Source organism: Schistocerca piceifrons, chromosome 1 (genome assembly GCF_021461385.2).
Source record: "Schistocerca piceifrons isolate TAMUIC-IGC-003096 chromosome 1, iqSchPice1.1, whole genome shotgun sequence".
NCBI lineage: Eukaryota > Metazoa > Arthropoda > Insecta > Orthoptera > Acrididae > Schistocerca > Schistocerca piceifrons.
In genome coordinates this window covers 310031680-310050531 of record NC_060138.1, presented here as the reverse complement: position 1 = coordinate 310050531, position 18852 = coordinate 310031680, and positions in this window count along the sequence as shown.

Below are 18852 nucleotides of genomic sequence, written 5' to 3'. Positions count from 1 at the left end.
TTTACGGGCAAGTGCTCTACCAACTTTTTTTTTTGACCTCTTCCGCTTCAGGCGTTGGCCCCTATCACCCATATCAGCCCCAAAATCCTATCTAACGTAAAAATAAAAATTAAATGAAAAAGAAAAAGAAAGATCTGTTGCCACCGCCACTTTCATCCTAACTTAACACGCTTTTTATATATACATATATATATATATATATATATATATATATATATATATATATATATATATATATATATATATATATATATATATATATAAAGAAACTGAATAAATCTTCTTTCCGTGACAAACTGTCCAATAACCGTAAAACAAAAGAACACGAAATCAATCAAGCACTTCTGATGTGTTTTATGTCACGGCTTCTGGCAAAATTAAAAATTAATTTTCCTGAGGCACTTTGACTTGCCGTACTATAAAAATAAATAAATAAATGCCAATTTAATTATAATGAAGCAAAATTACTATCGAATCGCTGTAGTGTTGTGCACTGACCAAAAAGTTCCGCTTCATTATGGCAAAGTGTGAAGTAAGAAATTTTGAAATAAAGCTTTGCTTTTCCGACCCGTTTTGAGGTTGTGGTGCTCTTCCATTATATACAGTATGTACTCGTCTATACTCGCATGTGTATTCGTAACTGCAAAATATGCAAACTGGCCGATAATCCAAGTGTAGCTATTGTGCTTTGTTGCAGGAAAGAAATGCCAGTCTGGTTGAAGTATATCTTTAAGTGTTATAGCAGAGTCTGTGGTTCTAGTAATTATTGCGAGTTTTTTTCTAGTCCAGTTCCATAAGTGGTATTGGTCTCGGCAGATGAGAATGTGTGCCAAGGTATCTACAGTATGGCAATGATCGCAGTACGGACTCTGCTCCATTTTGATATTGTGCAGCTTTTCACCTGTGGGGACCTTCTCGTTTACAATGTCATACCATGTAGACACTACTTTGGAGTGCAGGATGGGATTGTTAATGTTTTTCCAGAAGTTACTCCAGTTGACCGCTGGATATTTCGCGTCCTTTGGGTTTTGCCTATGGTGTCTCATGACGTGGTAATAGATCCTTCTGGTGTTAACCAGCTGTGAAATATCTTGGATATAGCTCATTTTCAGGTAGGAAGTCCGGACGTGATCGAGTTGAGCGCTGATGCGATCAACATCGACTGGGGCCTTTTTGCTCGTTGGGGCTAACCTGTTGAATAACGTTTTCGTAATTGTCGGATGGGGGTCTGCAGTATTTTGCGGATTCGGTCCATATACACTCCTGGAAATGGAAAAAAGAACACATTGACACCGGTGTGTCAGACCCACCATACTTGCTCCGGACACTGCGAGAGGGCTGTACAAGCAATGATCACACGCACGGCACAGCGGACACACCAGGAACCGCTGTGTTGGACGTCGAATGGCGCTAGCTGCGCAGCATTTGTGCACCGTCGCCGTCAGTGTCAGCCAGTTTGCCGTGGCATACGGAGCTCCATCGCAGTCTGGTAGCATGCCGCGATAGCGTGGACGTGAACCGTATGTGCAGTTGACGGACTTTGAGCGAGGGCGTATAGTGGGCATGCGGGAGGCCGGGTGGACGTACCGCCGAATTGCTCAACACGTGGGGCGTGAGGTCTCCACAGTACATCGATGTTGTCGCCAGTGGTCGGCGGAAGGTGCACGTGCCCGTCGACCTGGGACCGGACCGCAGCGACGCACGGATGCACGCCAAGACCGTAGGATCCTACGCAGTGCCGTAGGAGACCGCACCGCCACTTCCCAGCAAATTAGGGACACTGTTGCTCCTGGGGTATCGGCGAGGACCATTCGCAACCGTCTCCATGAAGCTGGGCTACGGTCCCGCACACCGTTAGGCCGTCTTCCGCTCACGCCCCAACATCGTGCAGCCCGCCTCCAGTGGTGTCGCGACAGGCGTGAATGGAGGGACGAATGGAGACGTGTCGTCTTCAGCGATGAGAGTCGCTTCTGCCTTGGTGCCAATGATGGTCGTATGCGTGTTTGGCGCCGTGCAGGTGAGCGCCACAATCAGGACTGCATACGACCGAGGCACACAGGGCCAACACCCGGCATCATGGTGTGGGGAGCGATCTCCTACACTGGCCGTACACCACTGGTGATCGTCGAGGGGACACTGAATAGTGCACGGTACATCCAAACCGTCATCGAACCCATCGTTCTACCATTCCTAGACCGGCAAGGGAACTTGCTGTTCCAACAGGACAATGCACGTCCGCATGTATCCCGTGCCACCCAACGTGCTCTAGAAGGTGTAAGTCAACTACCCTGGCCAGCAAGATCTCCGGATCTGTCCCCCATTGAGCATGTTTGGGACTGGATGAAGCGTCGTCTCACGCGGTCTGCACGTCCAGCACGAACGCTGGTCCAACTGAGGCGCCAGGTGGAAATGGCATGGCAAGCCGTTCCACAGGACTACATCCAGCATCTCTACGATCGTCTCCATTGGAGAATAGCAGCTTGCATTGCTGCGAAAGGTGGATATACACTGTACTAGTGCCGACATTGTGCATGCTCTGTTGCCTGTGTCTATGTGCCTGTGGTTCTGTCAGTGTGATCATGTGATGTATCTGACCCCAGGAATGTGTCAATAAAGTTTCCCCTTCCTGGGACAATGAATTCACGGTATTCTTATTTCAATTTCCAGGAGTGTATATGGCAGTACATTGGTTCTTGATGTCTATGACGCCCAAACCACCAGCGGCGCGGGTTAACACTATGGTTGGCAAGGTGACTTTAAAGATGTTTCCGCTCCATATGAACCAATACGCTGCAGCTAAAAGCTTTTGCGCTGCATCCTTGGGTACTGGTAACACTGCTGCGATGTGATATATTTTACTTAGCGCATAGCTGTTAATCAAGAGAGCTCTCTGTATCCGACTCAGCGTTCTAGTTTTGTGTTCACGGAGAGTAGCCCTGAATATGTTTAGTTTATGGTCCCAGTTGGCTACTGTCATCTCTCTTGGGTTGGCCATTAGAATCATACCTAAGTGGTTCGTCTTCTTTGTCCTTTGTAACCATATTCTTTGAATGATCTCCATATGGGATCCGACAGGTAAAATTTTCGTTTTGTGTTCATTGAGTTTGGCTCCGGAAATGTGGCATAAGCGTGGATTATTTGTTGAACGACTTCAATTTCTTAGTGCGTGTTAACTACTACACTGATATCATCAGCATAAGCGTGACACACGGTTTCTTACCCAACACCTGTGGACCTTGTAACCTGTGGTGCAGGTTTAACTGTAACGGTTCTACGGCGATTGCGTATAGTGCCATAGAAAGGGGGCAGCCTTGTCTCACTGACTGCTTGATCGGGACTGGTGAACTTAGCTGACCATTAATTTTGATTCGAGAGGAAGTTCCGACTATACATTTGCGTATGATCTGAATAAAATGAGCACTGAATCCCATCCGTTGCATTACATTTAGTAGAAAGTGGTGGTTGATGCGGTCAAAAGCCTTATCGAAGTCTAAAAACATGAGACCAACATTGCATTTACATAGCCACGACAAATATATTATGTCCCGATACTCACATAATACATTCGACATTGATCTCCTTGGGACAGCACTCATTTGATAAGGGCCAAGTACTTTCGGCAGTACCGTCTTCAGTCTACAGTTTATGAGTCGGGTGAAGATTTTATAGTCGGAATTGAGCAGTGTTAGTGGTCGAAAATCCTTCAGCGTAGTGCTACGTGGTTTTTTGGGGATCAGGACAATCAGTCCTTCGGTAAACTGAGATGGCATCTGCACGTCTCCCAACAATTCATTGCATATTTTGATGAATTCCGGTCCTATGATGTGCCAAAAACAACTATAAAATTCTATGGGTAGGCCATCTAAACCAGCAGATTTCTTTGTAGGCGAATCTTTGATTATGGCACATACTTCTTCTTCGTTATGTTGGTTACAAGGTTGGCGTTGTCAGTCGGATGGACCGTGGATTGAATGTTGCATAAAAGAGGCTCACTTGCCGTCGAATCAGTCGCCGACGCAGAGTAAAAATCTGTATAATGTTGCACCACGTAGTTTTTTACTGTGACTCGTTGATCGTATTCGTTCCCCTGTTCATCACTGAGAGTGTGGAGTAACTTTTGTTTACCTCTCTTGGCTTCCCGTATCACGTGATATACGGACGTATTCTCCTGCGTCAGTTCAATTGGAGGACGCGATCGAACTTTTTTCCCCTCTAGTGATTGTCGTACCAACGCCGTTATTTTTGCTTTAGTGCGTTTTATTCTAGAGCTATTTGCTACTATTCCCATGGGGTCATCATATAGTTCGCGGAGGCAAAGAAAGTGGTACTCCAAGGTGCGTTTTCGCCAGTACGCTTTCATGCGCCCATATCGTGCGATGCATTTTTGTATCTGCGGTTTCGCAGACTGTAGCCACCACATGATGCGTGTTGAATATTTAGACAGCGTCCGAAGACAACGCTGCCATGTATCTTGGATCTCCTGTTTCAGTACAGCGTCCTCCAAAAGTGACACGTTTAGCTGCCATACGCCCCTTCCCAGGAATGTTTTTTGTTTAGTGTGCAGCGCGGTTATCTGAAATGCACAGTGATCCGAGAAGTTAAGAGGCCAAATTTCGCAGTCAGTTACGTTATGGATAAAACCTTTCGTTACATACAGCCTGTCTAGTCTGCTTGCCGAAATACTGGATACGTACGTGTATCCTCGGGTGTGCGGGCGAAGATGGCACCAAGCATCTATCATATCTAGTCCGTTAATTAACATCAACAGCTCCTCACAAAAGTTGAAGTTCGGGACTTGATCTTCTGGACGCAATACGCAGTTAAAATCTCCACCCAAAATTATGTGCAGTCGAGGATCCGTTATTAATGGGACAATTTCGTCCCGGAACAGGTTGCCCCTTGCTCGTTTTCCGCTGGATCCAGAGGGAGCATATACATTAACAAGAAATAGATCATATATTTGTGCAGTTATGCCTCGTTCAGATTCAAGTATTGCTTTTGCTGTACATGGTATGCCGTGTTTGGACAATATTCCCGTTCCACATTCACTGCCTATGTTTAAGATCGCCTCATATCCGTACACATCCGCTATTTTGGTCGTAACTACCTCTTGCAGCATCGCTATGTCAATGTCGGCGGCATATAAGTAGTCCTTCACAGATTGTAACTTTACGTCCGAAACTATTCTGTTTACATTGAGCGTGGCGATTTTATACGCCTGCGTCATTTGGTAGTCCAACTAAGCGCATTCAGTGTCGTCAAACCATGCTGTCCCCGTATCAGGTCCACAGCGGTCAGCAGTTTCCATTGGTTCTTCAATTGGAGGGGCGAGGTTCATCTGTACGTCCTCATTCGGGTTGGGGATGGCTGGTTTTCCGATGTCTACCAGCCTTACTCTCCGCTTCGATCTGTTTTAAGAATTCTTTTGGTTTGGGAGAGTTTTTTCTCCAGTTCTTGAATCTCTTCAGGGCTCTGTTTTCGTGTTTGCCGTTTAGGTTTCACCGGCTGCTGTCTGATGTTGTCTTCCTCAGCATTCTTCAAATCTTTTAAGCGGGTGGTGTTTCGAGTCAAATTGTCGACCGTGCTCTTGGTGGATGATGGTGTCAATAGAGAAATCGGTTCACTATGAGGTTGCTCATTCTGGGATGGTTCTTGCATGTCATTCTCAACAGCGGAGGAATCGGAGAATTTGCTGTGGCTCTCAATATCTTTTGGTGTCTGTTGTGTTGAAACCATTACAGCTGTCACGATTTCCTTAGGTTCGGGTGGTCTAGCTTCTGTTGTGTCAGTAGTGGCAATCTGGGCTTCTTCTCGGGTTGGATGGTTCTCCGTGTTCACATCAGGGCTTGGGGTCAAGACTTGGCCGCGGGCAGCCGTAGCGTAAGTCGCTGGCAGCGCAGTCATAGCAGGCGGTCGTGGCGCCTCGCCAGCCGGCAGCTGCCCCACTCGCCGCTGTAAACACTCAGCACGGACGTGGCCAGGAGAGTTGCACGCCGCCGAACATCCTCGGCTGGCCATCGTATATAATGCCTCGGTATCCACAGACGCTGATGTATGACGGTACATGCTTGTGCAAATCGACCTTTAATTGTCGCACTCCGTTGAGAACCTGGAATTCGCGTGCGTGGGACCACCGTTCGGCAACATTGCTGAGAACTTTACCGTACGGCGCTATCACTGCGTTTATTTGTTCCACCGGTACTTCGAATGGTAGTTCCAATATCCTGATCGTTCGTATTCCAAACCCTGCATGTGTTACGGTGACTTTGCCTACGTTTCCATCACAATGTTTAAACTTCATAATTCCTCCGCAAGACGCAACTATTTCGTCACATAAGTTAGCATTCCTCAATTTCACAAATCTAACGCTGGTCACTATCGAAAGATGCATTCCAATGACATCCTCTGAATCAAATTTCACTTCGTATTCCAACCAATCTTCGATTTCGTGCAGCTGAGGTCGGGCGTAATTACGATCAAACGAGAATTTCAAAGTGTCTTGTCTGTTCAAGTGGGCCATCACGCATTCATATTTCAAATTTCAATATGCATTGAAGTTCTGCAACGATGCAAGAAGCACTGCGACTTACCACGCCGAAGCACAGCAAACGACAGCGCACGAAACTCAGCACACGTCCGCACAGCGCGGTTGACGCGGCGAGAGTGTGCTACACTACTAGCTGTCATGTTGCTACAGCGACTCCAGAAGTCAACAACAGTTCCTCCAGAACTTCCACATTCCACAATTATGTGAGATAATGCATATAGCCGCATCTAGACTTCTGAGAGACAGACAGTTACAGCTTTTCTTTTGCACTGCGCGACGTTTTCAACAAACAGATAGCACAGTAGAGTAGCTCAAATGGAAAGGAACACTTTCTACTTAAATTTCTGCATCCTACACTCTTGGCAGTTCTGTGTAGGTGGCAGTTCTGTGATTTTATTTCGGTGATTACAAAGTAGAGTCGAATGTATACACTGGATCGCCAAGGAAACTGGTTCATGGAGATTCGGCCAACCAAGTAAATGAATGTACTGAACATGCTGCAAACCACTACAGGGAACCTGTGTGTCAGAATTCTCATTGACTGTGCCGCAGCCGTGTTATGATAGAAAAATGAGTATCAGCGAAGAGTATGTGGTGGACTGTTGAACTGATGATAGGTTTCAATGATGGTGGTCTGGGTTCGATTCCAACTTCTACCAATGATTTTTAATAGGGACAGACAGATTCTATTCTCTTATGGCTACGCCAAGTGAAGAAGGTATAATGGCATTGTGGTCTGAAATTCACATTAAACATGACATTCCTTCTCTACCAAGTAGACGTTATGTTGAACCATAATAAAGTCAGGAGTGGCGAAATGTGGAAACTCTTTCACCAGTAACCTTTCTTACACTAGTTATTTATTTCTAGTGACGAAACAAACGGTATGTAGGGTCACAGGACACTTATTTCATCTTTTATTTGAGCTCGTGTATGTCGATAAAATTGGTTCTGAGCTTGGGATGCAACTTAGACCGCCCTTTACGCGGAATTTGATCCCTTCGCGACAATATGGCTCGACTACAGATTGTTGTTTGTTCAAAACTGCAGATTCCTCAGCATCTCCACATATTGCGCGTGAATGGGTTCGAATCCTGGCCCGGCACTCAAGTTTTCATTGTGTATTATCAGGCTCTAGCATGAGAACACCTATCTGATGGTGCATAATAATTTTGATTTTTAATGCATTTTTCATTCGTTGTCAACACTAACGATATCTGACGTTTTTGACTTCCAGTGAGACACCGAACTATTTGAGAGATCACTGTAAGTTCAATGATGCTATTCCGAGCTGCTGGTGGAGAAAAATTTGGTAGCTGACGACTCTTTGTGTGTAGTCAACAACGATATGTGTGGGATTCGGTTCCCAGTCAGCACTGAACTCTTCGTCATATTATTTCTAGCTCAAACATGCTCACATGTCACTGCTCGTGTGACAAACCCATATTTAACGTTCGTTTTCTATAGAATATAACAGCGGTAGTTGCCGGGTTGGAGTCCTGGGAAGGAAAAAATAATGTTGCGTCTCGTCATTTCAGTTAAAACATCTAGCTGCTGCCGAGAAAACCCGATATTTCACAGTTGATTGTGCTTCGATAACAATGCGATTAGGTTCTGGGCTCGAATCCCTGTGCAACACAAATCCATACCTCACGGCTGTTCAAGTAAGCTACTTGTGAAGAAGCAATATTTAACATCTCTCGTAGTGCATTAACAGGGACAATAGATGCTGAGTAGGAATTCGCGTCCGTTAAAAATGTTTACGTTATGTAATTTAAAGTTGATATTTGCTAACTGATACTATCTAAAATCGAGACATATCACTCTCTGTATGCCTAATCAGGAATGACTGTTCGTTTCCGTCAGTCACGAAATCTTAGTCTGCATAACCTGGGTTTGAATCCATATGCAGAACGAGACGGTTCGTTGTGTCATTTGAAGTTCATACATATTCTCAACTAGCTGCTCATGAAGAACTTAAATTTTTAATGTCGTTTTGTGTTAAATAACAAGTACGGTATGTTACTATGAAGAGGAAATCATGAATACGACGAACTTACTACGTGCATTACCTATCTGACGTAATAATGAGAGTGGTAATATTTCAGGTATGTCATTTATTGTAATAAATGTGAGCTTACAAGCCTTAAGGACAGTCTTATCTGTGATAAGGTGTTCCCTGATATTTGTAGTATCGTGGTATTACTTTACTTCTTGAGTTATTGCGATACAGAACAGTTCTTCTAGTGGTGACTTGTTGGAACCATTTTCAATAGTCAAACGACTGTACCAAGAGCGATTAGAGGACCTGCTAGACACCTGCGTTATGTGGGTTGCATGCGTATCAGGTGAAATGCAATTCAGGTCGTTCGGATACTTTTGAGCATGACTGTACAAGCAAACCTCTCCGCCCACACGGACAGTGCTACGATAAGGCGGTATCCCTGGAGAGGAAAAGCAGGTATTGTACGTTAACTGCAGCCTATACACGGGACGGCAATTCCCTAGTCTGGTTGCTTCTAGTCCCTGACAATCATGCAGGATGACACAGAACGTTCCAAGGTGCCATTGGTTTTTTGGAATGACAGGCACTAATGAGTAATGGTTACTATGCGCTTGGTGCACAACAGGGCGATCCTCCTTTGTGGTGAACAGACGTGGTCGACCGAATCTCACATTCACATTCAGTCGACACTGGGCCACTGTCACATCTGAATGCCCTAAAATTCTGCATATTGCACTTTTTGACTCGCTTGTCACATGGAGGCTCTCAGTGTTTATAACACTGTCTCACACAAGTACGCGGCATCTCAGGAGCCTTCACAATTATCAATAAACATCTATAGTTGTTAGATGCTCTGTCAGGCCTAGGAACAAAACTAAACACGACCAATACTCTGACACCATTGTACATCTCACAGAAATCTGTAACTCCAATAATTTACGTGCCCACCAGTGGCGTGTAGATAGACGAAGTTATAATGACACCGAAAGTACCTTCTGGATGCTTTTTTGTCAGGCAGTGCAGGTGAAATGATACGTACGTCACATAATTCGTTCTTGCAGTAAGTTAGTCTCTCCGTGATTTCACTGTCTAGTGTGTCATTCCAAAGGATTTCACCGATAAGCAGACATGGGTCTTTCTCAGAGGTGTTATAAACCTGGGCGTAGGCTAGCCCTTGCTGTGCTCGTGCGGTCAGACGGATGGTGCTCTTGTCGTGCAACGCCGGGTGATCGGAAACTACAGAATATCTACTTTTCGTCCTCGCCGGCCGGTGAGTGAGGGGTCGCCACGCGTCCTGGTACTGCGTGGACAGCCAGCAATCAGCTGCGCGCCGTGTTCGCCTCAGGACTGCCACAGTAATTGCTGCCAAGCAGCGGGCGGCGGCCACCCACGCCACCACCGAGGAACACAGTTTGTAATTACTGTGGGCAGAGTGGCAGGGGGGCGGAAGGGGCACTCTCTGACAAACTACTAATGCTTACAGTGGCTCTAATTCCGTACTAGTGAGCAGGTAGTGGAATGGAGGTGAAAGCCATGTGTCAGAATTTTTATGTCTCTATATTTCCAGTTTATTGTTCGTCGTTCCTTTAACTTTAACACTTTCACAACATAAGAAAAATAAACAAATAAATAAACGATTTTTTTTATTTTTTGTATAGCATCGGAAAGCTCAAGGTCTGTTGCAAAACCCGTCTATTTGAGGCCAGATGCTGTTACAGAGCAATTTGCTCTGTGGTGTTCACGTGGATTATAATGTCGACCTTGTGTTGTTTATGATGATGACAAAGAAAGGAGAATTTGGAACTAGTGGTGACGAGTTTAGCGGCTTTGTCGTACAAGAGGGATCACCATCGCCTGGATCACATATCCTCACTTCAAGAGGCATTGTGAAGAGATTTGTCACTGAACCTAGTGCTTCGGTGCAACGCCGGGTGATCGGAAACTGCAGAATATCTACTCTTCCTCTTTGCAGGCCAGTTCATGTAGACGAAAGCTCCTTCCAGCAGCAAGTTTAGAATCTGAAATTGAGAAATAAAGAGATTTCAACCTCATCACCGGCACGCAAGTCGCCCAATATGGCGTCAACTGCAACTTGCACTCGGCGGCCGAACTTCCCCGGATGGGGCCTCTCGGCCAGTAATACCACACGCTCATTTCATTTCATAATTAAAGTCCAACTACTTACAGAGATCAAGTGGAGCTGTAATTATTGTATGGCAGCGAAATTTGGTAGATATTGAAGTGCATTAATGCGGAACAGATTTGTACTGGAAGAAATTTGGTTCTAATTTTGGTCACCAGGTGCAAATCTGGCGCTGTGGCTGGAAGAAAGACGTATAGAAATGTTTACATATATAATGGATTAGGAACGGGACGTGTGCAGGAAAGATCAAACAAGTGAGAAAGACGTGTTGTTGTTACTAAGTGCTGTTTACACAGTTTGTTCAATATGAGCACCGGAGACGTTGATTAGATGCTGTACACCGCCAGATTTACACCTGATGGTCAAATTTGGAACTAATTATTTTCCATTGTAAACAGGTTCCACATTAACATATATACCGAAATTCGCTGCTATACGATGGTTACAGCTCACATTTGATCGGTACAAATGATCTACTAAACATGGAACTAATCCAGCTAGCTCTGACTTGATGCTCATCGCAGAAGTGTGGAAGTTATCCCAGCTGCGGGAATGGGTTAAAGTTATTTAAAAAGCTTACTTTTAATCAACAGATACTTAAAAAAATTAATTGAAATATCGTAAACGGCTTTAAAATCTCAATTCCCTTTTTTATTGAGCGTCTTGCTTGGTTCTACTAAGGAGCAACTACATAGCAATGAATATTGTCTGAAAATATCTAATTTCCGTTTTTTTCATGTAGTTCAATAATTGTCAAAAAAAAAAAATGGATCTGAGCACTATGGGACTTAACTTCTGAGGTCATCAGTCCCCTAGAACTTAGAACTATTTAAACCTAATTAACCTAAGGACATCACACACATCCATGCCCGAGGCAGGATTCGAACCTGCGACCGTAGCGGTCGCGCGGTTCCAGACTGTAGCGCCTACAACTGCTCGGCCATACCGGCTGGCTCACTAATTGTCACTCTGTACTTGGAGGTACCAAACAAACTGAAAACATACACCTTATAATAGGCCTACCTATTATTATTAGTCTGAAAATGACGTAAATACTGACGTGACGTGATGCTGTTCAGTACACCAGCCTCAATCACCAAAAGAAATATCTGCAGTTATATCCCTAACACACAGTATAGTCTACACCGATGGAGTATGACATTGTGGCCGGCCGGTGTGGTCGAGCTATTCTACGCGCTTCAGTCTGGAACCGCGCGACTGCTATGGTCGCAGGTTCGAGTCCTGCCTCGGGCATGGATGTTTGCGATGTCCTTAGGTTAGTTAGGTTTAAGTAGTTCTAAGTGCTAGGGGACTGATGACCTCCGATGTTAAGTCCCATAGTGCTCAGAGCCATTTGAACCATTTTATGACATTGCGACCACTGTCCATCGCGAGACTGAATACTGCCTAATAGCGGTGCAGGCACCTGACGCAGTAAGGAAAGTATATAAGCGAACCAGAGAATACCACTGATATGTGACTTTTACGAAGAGCGTATTGTTATGGTCCAGTGCTTGGGAGCGGGCATCTCTTAAACGGCAAAACTTGTCGGCTGTTCGTTGCTCTGTCGTGAGCATCAATGGAAAGTGATGGGGGGACGGTAGAACGAGGAGTAGGCGACAAAGATTTAGATGTGTGCGCTATGTCACGGAATGTGGACGTCAGAGACTTGCCTGTTTTGTCAAACATAATAGGCTGCGATCTATCAGGCACCTGTTTCAGAGAACGCCGTTCAGCGCAAATCCTATGTGTTCCCATGTTGAAATAACAACATCGTCATTTACACTTGCGTCAAGACTAAACTGCGGATCAGTGGAGACCTGTTTCCTGGTCGAATGAATTAGCTTCTTATTACAGCAGATACGCCGTCTTACAGGCCGGCGGCTACTCGATACATGCACTATGCAATGGACGTCGGCCAGTGGAGACAGTATTGTGCTATGGGTCGCTATCGGACGCCAGCTCCGCGCTCACAAACCACCAGCCGGAAATTTAAGGGCATTGCCTAACCTGTGTGAAGACATGTGGTACCGCTTACGTACGGAAAACCCTAGGACTTGTCGAATCTCTGCCACACAGAATCGCTGCTTTGGTCCCCCTATCGAACCCAGTACATAAGTGAAGATAAATCTTGTGGTGGATAACTCATGTAGTCCTAAGAGTCTGTTCGCAGAAGATGCAGCGGTGTACAGGGAAGTGGCATAGACAGCAGCCGACTCTTAACATAAATTAGTATAATGTAATGCGATTTAAGTGGTTTAAGGCGGAACGACCATATAAATCGAGCCATGGGGAAGGTATGTGCTAGACCCATATTGCAAGAATGCTAAGAATTATTATCCACTTTCGAAACAGGTCCCTTATAAGACCCTTGTTCGACCAGATCTACAGTTGAGATTTGTGGAAAAGATAAAAATGAGTCAAAGAAGACCAGCACGATTCGTCACGTATGGCTGGTGTCTTGTAATTAAGGGCAGTGGAAGGCAAAATTCAAATTCTGACGTGGCCGTAAAGAGACTACGTACTCAACTTGCATTAACTGTTCATCCGTCGAGCTGTCTCTGCAGAGGCTCCTGTAAAGGCCAAAGACAACGTTGGCATGCGACATATTGGTTATGAGCCGTGGGACGGTGGGCGCGGTGCAATGGTGACGCTGATCACCTTGGCTGTCGAGGGACTATCGATATGGCGACTGCCTCTTCATCGCTGGGTCCAGCACACACCTCGTAGGGAACGTTGCTTATTTAGCCTCATGAGAGCAATTTAGAGGGTACTAGAATGATTTCGGTTTGAGACAGCCAACAGTATACTTTAAACAATTATGGTAGGCGATAAAGGTAGTGAGGGATGGAAATGAGACTCCGTGATTCAATAGCTGTGTAGAAAGAGATAATGAAAGAAAACAGATCATGCAGTATACGCTTCCACGACCGTTGGTTACGTAGTTAAAACTTCCGTGTTGAGTGGTCGTAGTCGCATACAAAATTATTCCATCACGTTTTGTCTCCAATTGTAGGAGATCTCAGAAGATGTTTGCCGCAGACTGAGACGAGACTCTACGGAATAGTTTTGTGTATCGACTAAGGTCGCCTTGCACAGATGTTTTAATTAAAACATTTTCACCAAAAATTTAAATGATTACAGAGTCTAGGTGAGAAACTAAAACTGAACGAAGCTAAAATAAGCACAAGGAGAGAAATGTGAAAAGAGTTCAGTGATTCGAAAGTAAAGACCTGTCTACGGAACAGATGAAAAAGTCTCGACTTTACATCTTTTGTAAAATCAGTTCACAGATAGCAGTCACGTACATACTCGTTCAATCAATCATACTGGCACACAAGCGGAGGATGATGCAGAAAACGGAGAACAATGAATTGTGTTCTAAAATAGTTTCACTGCAGAGCTTTATAACACTTTATTTTGAGAAATACTGCAATCAGCGACTTCTTTATGTATTTTTATTCACATCAATAGCATTTCGGCCTGTCGCCCATATTTAGTTGGCGTAATACAAATTTAATCTACAGTTAGCACATAGTAAATACATCGACTGAAGTTTAGCTGGTACAGCTTCCCTGGGCAAAATAACAATTTTGTTTAAGAAATACACTTCTACACTTCGTGCACTATATATTTACAACATATTACTAGTTGAAAAATGGAGACACAAACACTTTTACTTCGTATATTGCACATAACCGCGCAATACCCGGAACGTTGTCGATTGACATGCCCGTTTACATTGAAAAATTATGTCTTTTCCTTAGGGGTTCTGCAACTACAGGTGAAGTCAGTTCAGCTTGTATACTGAATATTTTTAAGTTTAGCTTCTGTGTAACTTAAAAAGGAGGGGAAAATAAGCTGAAGAAGGAAATTGAAGTATATGTTAGGGAGGGCGTTGGAATAGGGTAACCATGTTAACTATAGTGCTGTGGTGGTATAATGGTGAGCATACCTGTCTAGTAAGCAAGGAGACCCAGGTTCAAGTCTCGGCCTTGGCACATTTCTTCAGCTTCTCTCATTAAAAACGAGAGGGCATACTGTGAGAGAAGAAGATCAGTGACTTCATGAAAAAAACATTTTCAGTTGCCTATGGAACCATGATTGTACCCAGGCGTGTACTTCTTCGTCCAACGCATATTTGTGACCACGAACGTCTCTTTTCAGCTCTTCAAAAATATGGACATCACATGAGGGGGGGGGGGGGGGGGAGATTGGGACTATATGGGTGATGTGTAAGGCTTTCCAGCAAAACTTCTGTAATGAACTTCTGTACTGCAGTCAAAACAACTTTGATTACATTTAGGCAGTTGTTATCTTGCCACAGAATGATGTCGCTCGTCAACATTACTGGACGTTTGGGGTTGATGGCATGATTCAATTTTTACAAAGTTTACACGTACCACTGTGCATTAATTTTGCTGCTGTGTTCCAGAATGTCAATGAGCAGTGGGCCCCTGCAGCCAAAGAAAAAGGTCATCATTACTTTCACAGAGTTGGCGTGACTTTCACGCATACAAAGCCAGTAAACCACGAGATTCTGCACTCACAGCTCCATTACATTATGGGACCTCCACAACAGCAACGCACACATGCAAAGCCAACAAGGAACGACGAACGAAGCTGTACATCAAATACTTGCCCACGTACATCTCGCTCAAGTCCATCACCTTCGTGCAAAAAACATTCGCCAACCTCATGCATAAACATTCATAGGATTGTGTGAATGTGTGAAATCAAATTATGTGATGTAGGAATTGTGCAAAAGAAACGTGTGAAAAACTAAATATGTTAAGCACACCAGACAGCTAATAAACTACAAAATAACAGTCATTGACTATGGACTTAAGAAAAAAATAGACTATCGATAAAAATAAGTCATTAGTTCTGAAATGGACAGTATATAAAGAACAAAAGTAAGGCATAATAAACACTAAAACTATATGCCACTTATTTTCTCCTCATAAAAATAAATGAATAACTATATTTTACTTATTTTCTCCTTACAAAAACAAGGAATAAAAAATTATCTTGTTGGGTGTTTTCCCTTTTTTTTTCACATTTGTACCATTTGTTAGGATAATATCTCAATACTTGTGTATGTATATTTCTTTGTCAAAGCAATTCTTGGAAATAATTCTTATTTGTTAGTGTAACAATGTTGAAATGAGTGTCTACAGACAAAACATTTTACTTGTACATGATATTTAGAAAATGTGTTAGGAATACATTTTGCTTAATTACTACATTTATAAAAACAATATTTCTAAGAAAATCGATGTGAAAGACTCCACACTTTCGATAACAAACTTCTTAAAAAACAAACTTCACAATTAAATAAAGAAAGAAAATAATTAAAAATAATAATTATAATAGAATAAAAATATTCTTCCCTTGTCAATATAAACATATTTTTGATAATAATGTGGAAGAATATAAAAATATAAATTAGTAATACAAACTAGCATAGAACAGAATAACGTGGCTGAACAGTAGGAAACAAAATTTAGATAACGGAATAATTTTTGACTGACTTAGACAACGATTCAATCATTGCCTAACTTCAGTGCAAAAATTAAGTTCGAAGGGTGGTGATATGTAAGGTGTCAGGCAAATCCAACACCTTCCATGAAAACCCAGACATGATAAGCAAATCCAGTAGTATGTCACATAGCTCCGAATAAATCGTGACATTAAATTAACCAAAGTAATACGAGTAACGAGTGAGCAAATGGAATACCACAGACTAACACAAGAATGCCTAAATGCATGTCATACCTTCCCACTGTGAGACAGACGCAGTTGCGAGGGGAGAAACGAGAACAGAAGCCGAGAGCAGAACCGTGTTAAGCTGGAAGGCCCTACGATAAGGGACGGACTCCCACGTCGCCAGCTAACCGCTAGGATCACCCTAGCCGCAAGTTTTAGCGTGAGACTTTTTCTCGTCTCTGTTACGTCAGGACCGCCCCCCAGCCCATGTTAAAAGATAGAGCCCTCCAGAAGAACATTATGGATCTTACGATAACACTAAAAGGACCTCACCAGCTGCAAGTTTTAGCGTGAGACTTTTTCGCGTCTCTGTTACGTTGCAAACTTTAAAAACATTGCCCCACCACGAAAAATATAACGTTTCTCATTGGATAGACAGAATTTTTGTAGGCGGAGCTTAAGGTTAACATTGAGACCCTGATTGGTCAGATGAAAACACAGCCAGATAGTTTTTTTAAACCAACTTCGGTAAATTGTAGTAAGGAGAAGCTAGGAGAGAGTTGCTTCCGCGACGGCGAGGTGATCGGAGCTGTGCTGCCCATCGCCCCCTGACGAACACCGACAAGGTAATGAACGCATGCAATGCCGCATAACAGCTTATAAAGCTTCGCTCAGAACTGCAGAAGTCTCATCTGTTACACCCCCCTTTTTTGCGTAATACTAGTGTCGATCGTCAATTAAAGCTCATGGTGTTCACATTTGCCACTTGAAGAAAAAACCTGAAACGCGATGATTTTTCTGTTATATAGTTATTGAGAAGCCACATCAGCCACTGTAATTTACGACAAGTTAGATAAGTAATTAAAGATAATTGAGGGTCACTGTAGACCATTTTGATAGTTTTCTCTTTTGTGAAACTTAATTTAAACCTAGATTATAGATGTGATATGGCATAGGTCATCCTTCGATCCATTGTAGAACTTGGAAACCCATTAAGGGAATATTCATTCACATTTTTGTTGAACGCAGTTGGTATTTACCATCCTGTGTTAAAACATTTCCTTTTATCAATAGTGCAATTTATAAACAATGTTTTGTGAGTAGAATAAAATTTCCAATGGTAAACTTAACTGCTTTTTCGACGTTATTTTACCAGCTAACTAAAAATAGGAAAGCCTTGAACCCCTTCCACTAAATTTAGTTAGTATTAAGATTCTTTTACAGGGAGTGCAGTGGAGCTGACGCTGAAATCATTAAGTATTTGGTTATATCATCGCTAGTCTCACTGAACTCTTCTGAACTCTACATGTCATGTGTGGTCTGGCGTCTCCTTACCAGCAACAGGTCCCAGGTTCAAACTAGTCAATTCCCTAAAAAACACGCTCAGAGCGTTGTTGCGCGAAAGTGGTAGGGAGACACGATATAGAACAAACAGACACCACACAGAATGTTAGAAAATGGCGACCTTGCTAGGATGGTAAAATACCACGATTGAAGCTCGACCACATGCCTAACTAGGTCAGAAAAGTATCGTGTTAAAAAATTTTCGTAATAAAAAAGTTTTTTTTGAAAGGCATAAATAGTTTAAAACAGTAGCTGCAGCGATAGATAGTGAGACATTCTAGCAGAGACAATAGCATAATTAAGTTATGAAATTTAAAAATTGTTAAAGTTTTCTACTCAATGCAAGCGCACAGGTGGCGGATACATCGTTGACAAGTTGGTTCTGACCCGACAAGTAAGTGAATTGATTGTCAAGTCGTGTGTGCAAAAAGTTTATGAAACGCGTGAGATCGTATGAGAGCATGTTGACGTGAAGTAGGGCGCGTGAATTGCTTTTAAAACAGAAAATAAGGGATTCGGAAAGATTAGCAATGGCAGATCGAGACCTTGACCGAATTGAGGTAGAGACCCTACATGAAGATGGACAGAGAATAGAGGACATTACAACAGACGATGCAGTATCGCGAGAAATAGGACAGATAACGCACCATAACGAGGATAATGTACGTCAAGGCATAGAAAACGTAAGTCAGCATACGACAGAGGAGCAGGAAAGTAGAGAGACAGCCGATGAGGATTCTAACTTGCGTCTTGAATACGTAGAACCCATAGTACAAGTAATCAGAGCTCCCTCACCGCAGAGTACAAGGAATGCGAGCAGAAACGTGTCACAGCACAGTTCAATGCAATCGGTTGCGAACCAACACTTGGGCGAAAACACAGAGCGTAGGACGTCGGAAGAAAACGCAATAGGACCCACCAATCTGGCAGAATTATTACAACAAATTACGGAAACCATGACAAGGCAAAATAAAGACATAGCGAACCAAATTCAAATTCAGAATGCAGAAACCACGAGACAAATGCGTGAGATTAAAGAACAAAACAAAAAAATTCAGCTACACCTAAATCGTATTGAAAACGAGGCAAAAGAATCTCAAGAAG